Here is a 12,289-nt window from a genome sequence, read left to right as displayed (position 1 = left end):
CTAAGGGCCATATTCTGAGTCGAACCTCCACTCCGTTTGCTCCCTCCACCCGGCTAAGGGGAGGATTCCACAATGATTATGCATGGGGAAATCGATTTCAAGGATCTCCTCGACCAGAGGCTGGAATAGAGGACGGGCTCAGAATACCAATGTAAGTTCCAAGACCAAGCTGTTCCAGGGCCAAATTTCGCCAGTGAGTACTGTGACCGTGTAACTTGCACTTTATTACCCAAACATTTATTGCCGTGTCCATGGTAGGAACAAGTGGAGATAAAAATCCTGTTAAGGTTGATAGAATGAGAAAAGCAAGAATGTATATTGCAGGTGTTGGGGAAGGATATCCTCTTTCCACGACATTTTCATCGCAGCAAGCAGACACGCTGAAATTTTCTAAATTCGTTTATGGCTCTGCACGGGCCTGTTTTAAGGCACGTGACACCTAGCCCGTGCCCGGCACGGGACTGAGCGTCTATAATTGTGGCTGGCACAATTCTGGCCAGGGCCTCTGGTCTCAATACCAGGCCTGTCCGTGCTCGTCATTCATTTTTAAGCCTAGGGAGGGCGACGTATGTGTGACCAGGCCCGGGGTTAGAATGTGAAAAAAATTTGTTTGGTTGAGTGCCATTGCAGGGAACAATCAGACAGAGCATCTAGTCTGTACACCCAAGTGGTGACCTGATTTCCACCAATAAGCCCTAGAAAGGGCCGCCACCTTAGCTTATATCTTTGCTGCACGAGTCTTCAAAAGGGCATTCGAGTCAAATGGTCTTTCAAGGTTAAATGGCCATATCGCTGCAGCAGGTTCTCTTCTGAATGAATCACTTCTCCGCCGGCTAATTTCTTGTAATTGCATCTTAGGCATACACACTCACACACATAAACATACATACACACACAAATATATATATATATATATATATATATATATATGTATATATATATATATATATATATATATATATATATATATATATATATATATATATATATATATATATATATATATATATATATATATATATAAATTTATATATAGGTACATAAAATTCTTCATGAAATAAAATAAATGCCATTGACATTACAGAATAGTGAGTATGGGACTTAGCAAAACACGTTTTTACTTCAATGCGTACAACGAACATCAAGTAACCAGCACAAATAAACCCAGAGAGTAGCTTTTCATGGTCTTTTCTACAGTTCACGTCCTAACTGATAACAGCCGGCCAAGCCGGCCAAATAAACCATAGGTACGAGCCCGGCCCGGGCACGCGGCATAGATCCCGTAGCCGGCCCAAGCCCCTCGATAGTCGAATTCGGGCTGCCCTTCCCATTACGCGGGCGGAGCCGAGCCTGGGGTTTCGGGTTAGCCAGGGCCCGTGCAGTGTTGTAAATTTGGGCAAAGCTTATTCTAAAGCTTGACCACAAGAGCCCGAACCCAATATTTGCAAATACCAGCCTGTAGGAACACTTATACTTCTTTGGAAGAAATGATTATTTAGGTTTGCGGCGAAGTACTGCAAAAGCGCCAAGCATCGTTTATTACGCTGAAAACTTCATTTAAGGGACATAAGCAAATCTAATCAAGTGCCTTGAAAATAAGGCTTTCGTTCAAATCAAAACGCTCGAACGCGCGCGTGCAAAAGATGCGGTAGGAAAAGTAACAAATGAATGTTTGTTGTTTCGTGCTTTTTTGTTTCTCGTGTATGGATCACAAAGATCGTATGATTCCAACAGGGTCGCTTGAACTATCAATTTTTGTAAGAAATACTGTAGTGGTCATTAAAGCGAAGCGACATGCGTCACTGTGACGCGTAGCAGCAAACTTGGCACGTCTTCATAATCCTAAATTTCGGCGGACTTTCCCCAGTTCTTGCCCTCATTCTATAACTTCCAGGCGGGCGGTACAGCCGTGTCTAACGAACACGTTGGTAATCCGGCACGCTACAAGCAGAAAAACAAATTTCTGCGATATATAACAATCCTCCCCACTCGTAATTGTTTATTAGGTAATCTTCAAAGCTTCGCTGTGTTCAACGCGCAAATTGGCTTAGTTGTATTTATTTCGATAAGGGCTGCAATTCTTTGCAAAGATACTTGCAATTGACAAAGATTCCGCAAGTTTTTACGGCGCCATTTTAATTTCAGTTTAATAAAGCAGCGCCAGCATGTTTTTCTAATCTACACGATTTGAATCACCTTCCTTGTGTATTTAAAATTTCATAAACGTAGCTTGGCAAGTGCGTCCACCATAACGATATTTCACTTTGAAATGGCAACTATTGAAAGGTAGTTCTAATGTTTTCTGGTAGGCCAAAAATTGTTCGAAATAAGTTTCATTTTTGAATATACGCTTCCCCAGTGTTCGAAGGTTCTGTTTCTTTTCCGTCCTTCCCCCTTTCTTCTCAACTGGATGCACAACTGGACCACTTGGCACTAAAAGCATTTGGCAGTAGTGCCCCCAGTTATTGCTTCATGCTACGGGAGATCCGGTTCAGGGTGCTGCCACCTGACATGGTGCTCAAGTTTCGCAACCACGTATACCAGTCCACGCCTTCAGCCATGGCATCTAGCTCGACTGAAGGCATAGGTGATCCACAACACCAGACGACACAGCCCGAACAAGTCCCTCAGCAGCTTCTCGAGTTCACTGACCAACAGGTGCAGTATCGAGAAGCCGTGGAGCAACCTACAGGAGCAAGACCGCCGGTCTTCGGTATCATCCAAGAAGAGCCACCTAGACAGCGACCTCGGAACGCATACAGTGTGTCGTCCCTGCAAACCTGTGACCAACCTTCAACGATGCTTAGCCTGCCAGACCTCGACGCATCGTTTGGATGCCTGCAACTGCGAAAGATGTAGACCTACTCGCAAGAAACAGCTGCTCGCCAGGGCAGGTGATGTTTTAGATGTTTCAAGCGAGGTCAGTTGGTGAAACAATGCCGAGGTCGACTGTGGTGCGACAACTCTGCACGAAATGGCGCAAGGACTATGTGCACATCAGACGGCCAGAACTGCAACACTGGGACCTCGACCCCCGTCACCCTGCATTCGGCCATACGGTACTGCTTCAAACTTCGATTGCGACACTCGCAGGCTCCGCTTCCTCGGGACGCCACCGAATTCTTTTCAACGGCGGAAGCCATGGCAGTTTCATCACTGCAGACGTGTCCAAGAAACTAGAATGCGAATGGTTAGAGGAGGAGACCATGACTATTACAGTATTTGGTGGTAAAAATGAGACGAAAACCTTGAGAGCAGCACGTGTGTTCATCGGTATTGAAAAGACAGAGAGGACGATACAGATTGGCGTGCTCAGAACGGATACTTTATGCAGCGAGCAGATCCCCATACCGGACAATCAAGTCACCACCAAGATGAAAGAAATGCACTTGGACACAGGGGGACTCACACCAAAGCGATTTGGTGAAATCAAAATATCGATCCCGATTGGAGCGGATCACTACTTCGATCTAGTGACCGGCAATGTAAAACCACTGACCACGACGCTCAAATCAATGGAAACGTTGTTTGGCTGGACTGTACAGGGCCTGCTGGAAGTAGAAGCAAATATCACTCACTGTACCAACATTATCATACTCCGTGCGCGCCTGGGGGCCAAACAGTTATCGAAAATTCTGAACTGTTTTTCGCAAGGCAATACATAGGTGTCAAATGCAAAGACAAAAAAAGCTCAGACACCAACAAACTGATTACGACACGAGTTAAAAAGGCCGTCGAAGGGACTAACTAGTGACAAGAGGTTGTTTTCCCATGGAAACGAAGCTTTGACTAAGGGAATAGACTAGCTATTGCAACGATGCGGATCCAGAGCTCAACGAAAAAACTAGAAAAGGGTGCCAAGCTTCTGAGAAGGTATGACGCAACGACTGTAGTGCACCTGAAAAAAAGAAACCAAGAAAGAACTGAACATCTCTCGTGATCCAGCCCGCATATGCACAGGTCCTCTATTGGGGAGTACGAGACCTCCTCAACGAAGTGCGCAAGAGGTTATGGATACCGCTTGCCGACAACTGTTAAGATAGACAAGATATTCGACGATGCTTTGTCCGCAGGAGTTTTCAGTTAATCCATATTCAGTCAAGCAGGAAATACAACCGCTGTGAAAAGACCATGCAACATTAACGCACCTGCGTCATCTGTCGGCGGGGAAGAGTGTTTGAACTGCATCCTCGTCTGCGCTGTCGCACACGACGCTGCATCATCATCAGTTCCATCAGCAGCGACCGAGCTGTAGCACCCGCTCGCGCTGCACCCACAGCCAGCCTCATTAGAGCCCTCACCCATATCTGACTTTTGTTCTACGCTTTATCCCGATGGCTTGGCAGCCGCAGGGCCTCCAGGTCTAGCACAGACCACAATATTGTGGCGTTCCAGCAGAGAGGATGTATTGAAAAATAGTACTTACAAAAATAAACAGGATAATAGTGACAGGTTAGGCACCTCCGATGTCTCAGGACCAGCACGCACACCAACCTCAGTCAGCGGCTTTGTCTTCCGCCTCCACCCTATGGGTTGGCGAAAGAATACGCCAATATCCGGACCGAAAGTGAATAGATAAAGAGTACGATGCACCTGAAGACAATCTAGGGCGTCATCAATCAGAGGAAGCACGTAAACGTACTTTTTGATGACACTGTTCAAATGCTGATAATCAATACGGAAGCGCCACGAGCAATCCTTCTTTTTCACCAAATCGGCCTGTGACGCCGATTAACTAGATAAAGGTTCAATGTAATTTTTTTCGAACATTTTATCCCCCTTACCTTGAATGATTTTGCAGAAGCAAAAGAGCATGTTCAGTGGATAAGACGCGATTGGGGGCTTTGAGCCGAAAATAGGGCCTGTCGGCTTATCAAGATGGAGAATACCGGTGGCACAGTTAATGAGCGCGGCGTTGTTAGTGAGAAAGTAAACACCTAGAATAATGTCATGGGGCCATGCGTACACGACAGTGAAAGAGACAGAAATTTGGTGCTCATCAACACCAACCCGAGTGGTCCAAAGTCCTTCAACGGTGTACGTACGGCCGTCGGAGTCTCTTAAGAAAGGAGATGGGGCAGGCGCCAGAACTTTACGGAGGCGAAGCACAAGGTTTGAGCACATGACCAAGATATCGGCCACGCTATCTACAAGATCACTCGCACGAACGCCGTTAACATCAACGGAAAGCAAATTGCCTCTCGCCGTTGTATTAAATACAGGATATTCAGGCCGAGTTAGAAATACCGCATCACCTTTGGTGCTCTATCGGCTAGTTTCCCGGAGATGTGCGTGCGAAAGAAGTCGGCGGTGAAAGGCGGTGAGGTGGCGGCGAACGAAATTGGTGACGTTGTCAGGACGGGGAGCGGCCAGAGAGGTTGCTTTGTGAACTGTCGGTGATGTACTGGTGTTGGGTACCAGGAGTGATTTGATTGTGTTGATCATCGGAGTAGCTAGTGCCTGGAAACCTGGAGAATGTGGTGGACATCTAGCGTTGCTGGCAATAACGGGCGACGTGACCAAGGCTAAAGCACTCGACGCAGCAATGCCGGACATCAGGGATTCCGCTGGGTTTCGGCGGCGGTAACGAGGTGATGCCTCGACACGAAGAGGGAAACTTTTCCGACGGGATGAAGGTGAATGGTTCTGGCGGACGCCCGGGCAAGTGGTAGTGCCTACAAAGTGAATGCCAAGGTGGGCGATTTTCACACGTACCATAGCCTGTAAGACCGCTATATTCGGCAGAGTGTGACGGTATCCATCATGGTGTATAGGAGCTTAGGCCATGACCTCTATTTTAGGGGCACTGTATTGGTCAAAGTGTCGGAATGTGGCAAGGGGTGTGGTGTTGTGGGTTGACTGGTTGGCGCTGCCACATCCACGCATGATGAGTTGCTGCGGTGCTACGCAGCCGTGTGAACTGCAGGGCTATGCGGCAGCGTATTGCTTGCTTAAATTGGCGGCATTCCTTCAGTACCAACTCAACCGAGGTACACTTTTTTACAAATCAGCAGGTTCAATGCATCATCTGCGTTACGCTTGAGTACGCGCCCGATCGTGTCGGACTTCCGCATCTTGGGATCCACTTTTGGAGAAAGGACTTGCACGTCCTGGATACCAGGTGACGCAGAACTTTGAATAGGATTGAGCTCTAGAAAAAAGATCGCAATTTGCAGCTCGCTGACGCCCAAGAGACTCACTGAATGAATCGCGGTACTCATCTTCGTTAGTCCGCTTCGTTCGTTCGAAACGAAGTCCTTGCCATCCATTGGAGATGGTATTGAACAATCACCAGAATATATATTTCATCCCACCAGTTGTGGGCCCTAACGCGTTGATACATGCTAAGCCATTCGTTGGCATAGACGCTATCAGTGCCAGAAAACTCACCAAGATTGTTGGGTGGGAAACGATGACCAGCGGTGTAGTGGATCCAGGCTCACCGGTGGGCGGTATCACGCAAGCGTGAATGTGATGACCGCTCCGAAGATCTGCATTGCCTCAAGCTGCCCTGGACAGCGGTGAGGATACGGAAACTGTCACATCTACCACAACATGTGATGTGGCAAAAAAGGGATGTATTGAGAACTAGTATTTACAACAATAAACGTGATAGTGGTGACAGGTAACGCAGGTGCGATGTGTCAGGACAATCACGCACACGAAAATAAGTGATATTTTTTGTGATCCTCCTCAAGCTGAAGGGCAAGCTTACCGCAGAGACGCGAACACGTAGAGGACGGATATCAAGCGGTTTTTTTTAAAGTAAAGTTGGAATGGGTCAAGGAAATGAGCCCGTGGCAGAATTCTTTACTAAACAACAAACAATAGAAAGGAGCGTTCCTCCTTTATCTTTGATCAAAATTCACCTACGAGAGGGAACACAAGTGGTTCATGTAGTGCCTAGCACCTAGCCATGGTAATATGTTCGATAATAGTGTAGTCACTAATTCAAAACCGAAAATATTCAGCGTCAGTGTACCTAAAGGATGTATTTTTATGCACTCCACATTTAATGTATATCAGTTTACCTGCTTCGTTCCTAACAATTGTGTATTATGCGTTGAAGATACCACAGTAACTAATTCGGACAAGTCAATAAAACAGGTTTGTAAACATAGTGTTGTAGTTTGCTACTTTGTTGCTAACACAGCAATCTGAAATTTAACACATCTAAACCCACATTTTTGTTTTCTAGTTCGCAGCCTAAAACTGCTGCCTATTGCCTACCTAATACTAGGGGGCAGAACTCAATCACAGCGAGTGATGGCTTTGTTTTTGGTGGCAGTTGTTTGAAAAAAAAACTCAACTTTTAGCCACATGTTAGAAATGTACACAAATGTGATCTGGCATGAAATTTCTCGTGAAAGCTCTCTTACTTTCAGGAGAGTCACGTTGCCTCCGCTCTAGTAGAATGTGGTCCACTCGCACATTGACAACAGCATATCGCTATGGAGCTACATGTACACTGCTGACTTGTTCTTTATCCATACAGTAGACAACCGAGCCGTGAAAATATTCACGTTCCGTAGATACAATACCGATATTATTTTATCAGTTTTAGCACTCAATATTTACAAGCTTGGCACATTTCTTGATAACATAATATTATTCTGATTCCCTTACTTTTCGTCCTTTTCTCCTACCTTTAAACGTGAATGTTACCGTGCCTGCTCGGAACAATAGATTTATTCGACGTGTAGGTATGTATTATTAAAACAAAATAAAGAGCTTCTTTTTCGGCAATATTCTTTTAAAACTCGCTAACACAACCAATGAAAACCTATCCCCTACTTCTCAAAATGCTTAAATTTTGATAAAATGTATTGGGATTCATTGTTCCACTCATCTTTTATTACCAGTGTACCTTGATTTTTCGTGGCAGGAAACACATCAGTTAGTGTATTACGTTTTCGTGTCAAGTAAAACATATATTTGATGCAGTTACTTGCATTTTATGAAGTGTTTTATATGAATGCCAGCATTTCATAACAGATTTCGCTTTTCTTTATACTTACATCAAGGCACATGAGAACATGCACTTGTATTGGTTTGTATCTGCCTGCTGTGTATGGGATGTTTGAAAAATGGCTCCTGATTTTATTTAATTTTTTTCTGCAATAATATTATGAATGGTCTGAACATTCACTCCTTTGTACCGTTCTTCACACTTCTTATAGCAGGGGGTCCTAATGCAGGCGCGTAGACAATGGGGTCTTCTTCTTTGTACCACCTTCATGTAAAAGGATGTTTTGGGGCAATAAACCTCATGGTGATTCTAAAAAAATCCCAAAAGAACTTGAGTGCCTACGAATGAAAAGGAAGGAAAACGACATAACACTTCTTCAACTTTCTCCTAACGAGAACACTACACCTATTTGGAGTTCCACACGCAAGCACAAAGAACCCCTACCCCTTTCCGGCAACGGGAGCGCACGCAAATTTGTCAGGGTACAGTGAAGCCATTATGAAATTTCTTTAGAAATTCTTACAACACCCAATGTCATATGACTGCTTACCAAAACCCTTGAGGGGCCCGCGGTAGTCATTTTACCTGGTTTTTTATTTGTTGAAACTCAGGGTAAGCTATCGAACCAACGCGCACGTTTACCGGCCCCGGCTGGTCGTTCTTCTTTCAGCGCTGCCTGCTCCTCTGCGCATTGAACCAAGCGCAGCTTACCTACCGCGCAAATGACCTTGAACTAGCCATAATTATGGCACCCGGAGCGAGATAGCCTCTCTTTCTACTACGGGTACAGGACCCGCCTTTCAAGGGATAGGAGTATGTCGGGATCAGGTGCAACCTTTGTGGGAGCGGGAGGTTTTTGGATTGCCAGCTGCTGGTTTGGAGGTCAGGCGGAGGAACGAGGCAAAGTTTTTTTAGACCACGCTAAAAGCAACACCAAACTCACCTCAACCCAGCCAATACACGTGTTTCTTGAAAAAGCAACACTACATTGTGGTTTCATAAAGAAATCAATAGGTTGCGAGAAAAACGACTCTAAATTCGGTAGTTACAGGGTTTAACTGATAAAATTCAGTGAGCCGTAATACAACATTGAAATTGTTTGTAGAAAAGTATACTTGTTTCAAGTACGTAATACAGACGTTTAAGTAGCCTATTAACTCCGCACATTGAAGAAGTAACAGGGGGAATGGAAGGTTCAAACACAGGAATTGAAATTGATTAGCTTCACCAACGGGATGGAACGTTTTGGATGATTGTTTTCCGAAAAGAAATTAAACAAGGCAATCGAATAGTGTAATAAATAACGGTGACATCTGATTTGTTGTTTTCTGTGCATCTCGCTCTTGTGGTGGTAAGATTTGTGTTTCCAATTTGGTGATGTATTTTTTTGCCTAGAAATCAAATACGCGACAGGGTATTCACTCTTCATCTTTCTTGCTGTTAATGTTTTATCACACCATAGTAAGCATCTTCGAGTCAACTGCAGAACGAAAGCCTCTTCCAAAGTGTTGCAGACACTTCACTTTGAAGTTTCTTTAGTCTGTTCTATGCAGCCTAAACACAAGATAATATTTCTTCCTGGAATTGTTCGTCTACCAGTTCCGGTTTTTCATTCGTGATTTGTGATTCTGTCAAGCAATATTCCACCTGGTGTCCATCATCCGCAACACACTACGTAAAAAGCCTTACGTCTCTGCTAATTGTGATCTGGAATACCATTTACCTGCCTTTTTTTATTTTTCCACAGATTAGTAAAAGGACAACACACGGGTCTTCCGCAAATCAGTAAGGTAAGTATTGACAAATTTCTAAGGGCAAAAGATTACTGGTGCGTGGGGTATATGAGTAGGAAATACCGAAATCTTTTAGTTGAAAGCTATTGAAATTTTTGGGACTGTCCAGACCCTTTATATAAAATCTGGGTATATATGCTGGATGAAGGAGGCCACTGAAGCAAGTTGCTCTTTCCTGAGGAAGGGTGCCAAGAAGAATTGGTAGTTCGTTTTGAAATGAAGAGAAAATAACAGTGAATGTTCATTAGTGTAAGCCATTTTACAGGTTTTGAGTAAGCCTTGAATTGAATAATTACGCAAGAATATTGGTCGCCTAATAGAGGAAATATTTGTACTTGTCCTGGGTTGTTAAGGGCTGATTTCTTAGGGCGAGTGTTTTCGTAATTCATGCCACTTTTCTCACATTCCAATGTATCACCCTGTTACAAAATTTTAATAGATTGTGGAGCCGATGTTAGTTAACTCTGGAGGGTTGAAAGAAGATCCTAAGTTTCCCAATATTGCATAACGGTAAGCGTTCATCTCGTGTACAGCGGTTTCTTGAAGGGTGCAATAAAAAACAGCTGAAAGTATTAGAATTCGTACCACAGTTGGTCAAGCCCACTCATAACTAGACGTCATGTTCTTCTGATGATTTTATTCCCGGTTAAAAACTTTGTTCAATCTACATATATATACGGTTATTCTAGTATTTTCTTACCTACCTAGAAAAGTTCCCTGTCCATTAGTGTGCTTTGTCGTTACATTCAATTGCGATCGACTTCTTTAAAACCACATTACTAAGCTTCCTGACTCGATATTACCATTGTTGTTATTAAATTGCATGTAGTATGTTAATGGTATTGTCATGAAAACCACGCGATGTAAGACTCACCAGCTTTCGACCTGTGTCAGGTTCGGGGGTCAATAATAATTACCAAAAGAAATTGTAAACGAGTGTAGTTTTTCATTATGCTCTAAACCGGAACAATATACACACAATAAGGTAAAGAACAATGGGGAACTCACATGACGGCTACAAATTTGTAAAGGAAGCGGTAAAGAGTTTGAGCTAACTGGAAAACGTCAAGCTCGGAAAATGGAACAATTGGTCACAGTACGTGGCTATTACCGCCATAGGTAAGTCGCGGCGTTGAAACGTTCAGGTGAACTCTTATGAGTGTGGTGGTCGAGCGTGCTCCAAGCTCCCGCAGCTAAGTAGCGAACGCAGCTGTCTTGGAGCATCGCTGTCCTTCATTACTGCACGGAAAGACGACTTCCTTGCGGATGAGAAGTTCTGGACGCTGCCCCTGTGGAGGACATCTTGCGGCACGGCACGGGACTGGTCGCCCGACCTGCTTGCATCCCACTCTCTCTGCACATTTCGGAGTCTCTGTTCTCCCTGGGTGTTCTTGTTGGGCCGCTGCTCTTTCGGTTTTCCTCGCTGGCGCCGTGCGATTGGCCGGCTCGTGAGAAGGCTGTGAATTACCCCTCAAGACGCTGATGATGATGGTGGCCTCGGGGTGATTAGAAAGTACCCAGCAGGTCGCGTCTTCCCGTTTTCGTCATCGTCGTTCCATGTGTACGTTTCTTGTCCTCGTGGTGGTGCTTTTTGTCATGGTGATTTTTCTCATGACAGCCTGCAACCTCGGTTCGCCGCGGTGTGTGAAAACTCGATTATCTTCGTACTCTTTACGGCGCAGCAGAAAACGACATTGGAGTTCTTGGGCATGACACCTATGGCGCATACCACATAAGGTAATGGTACCCCCAGTAAATCAGGGTGCATGAGTGGTTGTCAAGCTAGATTATACAAAATTACAACTCTCCTAATATGTCTGTGCCGGCTGTATAAAATAAGGGTGAGTCGAAGTTATCCCAATATTGTGCCCCGCCTGTATTTGAAGTCCTCAGTGCGAGTACAATGCTTTTTATGTACATAATCATGTGTAGAGTCAAATATTAATAATTTGCGTGCTTGCTGATGGGTTTGTAAACTAAATTTCAAATTTATAAACATATTTTCAACTGGTAAGTCTTGAAAAACAGACATAACTAAGGTATTTATAAACGGGAGTCACAGAAACTAGGTGAAGATATTTTTTTACTGCAAACAATTCAAGCTTTCATTGGTACAAGATTTGCGGCTGGATTTGAACGAAAGGGAAATAATACTTTTGTTTATATTTTTAAGGAAGTCAAATCCCGAGCGAACCAAATGCAAGAATTCGGATGATAATTCCGAGTGGTGGCCAGATGTAAATGCCGATTGTAACGCACGTGCCCTAACAGCGCGTATTGATGTACAATGCGCGAAAAGGGTGACTAAGGTAAAGCTGCTGGAAAAAGCTGCAAAACAGCGTAGGCAAGTGTGAGGTTGTGGGTAAGGTAAACCTGCTGGAGGTAACTAAGTGTCAAATACATCTCTATTTGTACCACGCTCGGCTTAGGCGCCCAAGAAGCAGGCCTAAGTTAATTATTAATTGTTAACTAAATGCTCAAGTATACAGTATTGTTTACTGCTTGAATCATTATATTTTAGGCTTGC

Source organism: Haemaphysalis longicornis, unplaced genomic scaffold (genome assembly GCF_048455015.1).
Source record: "Haemaphysalis longicornis isolate Haplotype H1 unplaced genomic scaffold, Haemaphysalis longicornis Haplotype H1 scaffold_6, whole genome shotgun sequence".
NCBI classification, from domain to species: Eukaryota; Metazoa; Arthropoda; class Arachnida; order Ixodida; family Ixodidae; genus Haemaphysalis; species Haemaphysalis longicornis.
This window is presented reverse-complemented; position numbering follows the sequence as displayed.